Source organism: Penaeus monodon, chromosome 27, assembly GCF_015228065.2.
Source record: "Penaeus monodon isolate SGIC_2016 chromosome 27, NSTDA_Pmon_1, whole genome shotgun sequence".
In the NCBI taxonomy this organism is placed as follows: Eukaryota; Metazoa; Arthropoda; class Malacostraca; order Decapoda; family Penaeidae; genus Penaeus; species Penaeus monodon.
This window is the reverse complement of record NC_051412.1, coordinates 24,649,262-24,650,093: the sequence shown is the minus strand read 5'-3', so window position 1 is coordinate 24,650,093 and position 832 is coordinate 24,649,262. Positions and strand designations below refer to the sequence as shown.

The 832-nt window shown below is 36.1% G+C and overlaps 1 protein-coding gene across 2 annotated transcripts in view; it reads left to right on the top strand.

Moving 5' to 3' along the window:
- Positions 1-832, top strand: part of LOC119590708 (muscle M-line assembly protein unc-89-like) — a gene marked incomplete in the record, with an annotated part of 12,303 nt that overhangs the window by 4,979 nt on the left and 6,492 nt on the right. Inside the window, 1 exon segment of one of the 2 annotated variants that reach the window (XM_037939395.1) lies at positions 120-181. 2 annotated transcript variants of the gene reach the window in all.

Here is an 832-nt window from a genome sequence, read left to right as displayed (position 1 = left end):
AACAGTTCTTAATCCATATCGACATCGAATGCCATGTGCCTTGCAATAGGCATAGGTGGCCGAAGTAAAGGGAAACCGGGCCAGTTGATCTCAGTGTCTCATAATTATAATACGACCATAAACATCCAGGGCGCCACTCGCCAGCCAGCGAGAACTTGTAGCGAGTGTGTCACTGGTAACGGTATGTAGTGACTTTGACAGAAAATATATAATTTTCCTATGTATCACTTCTTACTACAGCATTCTGGTTTAGAGTTATGCCCGTTTGCAGGGAGAAATATAGGTGCTTTCCATTCTGTGTGTTAAATCGGGGAGAGGAGAATCTGCTCTTTAATTTGGAATCTTGACACTATTTTTGTATTTTTTCCCCCAAAAGGAATAGGTGTGAGTAGCGGATATGATACACTTAAAAACGCCGTTACATATTTTACTAATGGTGTGAAATAAGAAATGATACTGGAAATGTATGATGAGGTGTTATACATAGGTATTGAATATGATCTAAAGGTTTTAATCTGTTGGTGCATATTATCAATTTTAACTAATTATCGCTATCACATGTAGTAGTCTTGATTTCAGTGTGTATTTTCTTGCTCAGGGCAGTAAAGGCAATGTTTTTTTTTAAACTGCATAATTCCAAACAAAGCTGGCATATGGGTACTTTTGACATAGACTTTGAGTTCAATATCAGTACATGTTATTGCAGTTTTCTGACTTCTGTTTATACTTGTAACCAGAGCTTGAGTAAACTAAGGTCTTTTATAATAATGAAAATACAGGATCCATTAATGTTAATAAAGTTATTTCTCATTGTGATGTGATAAGTTACTTG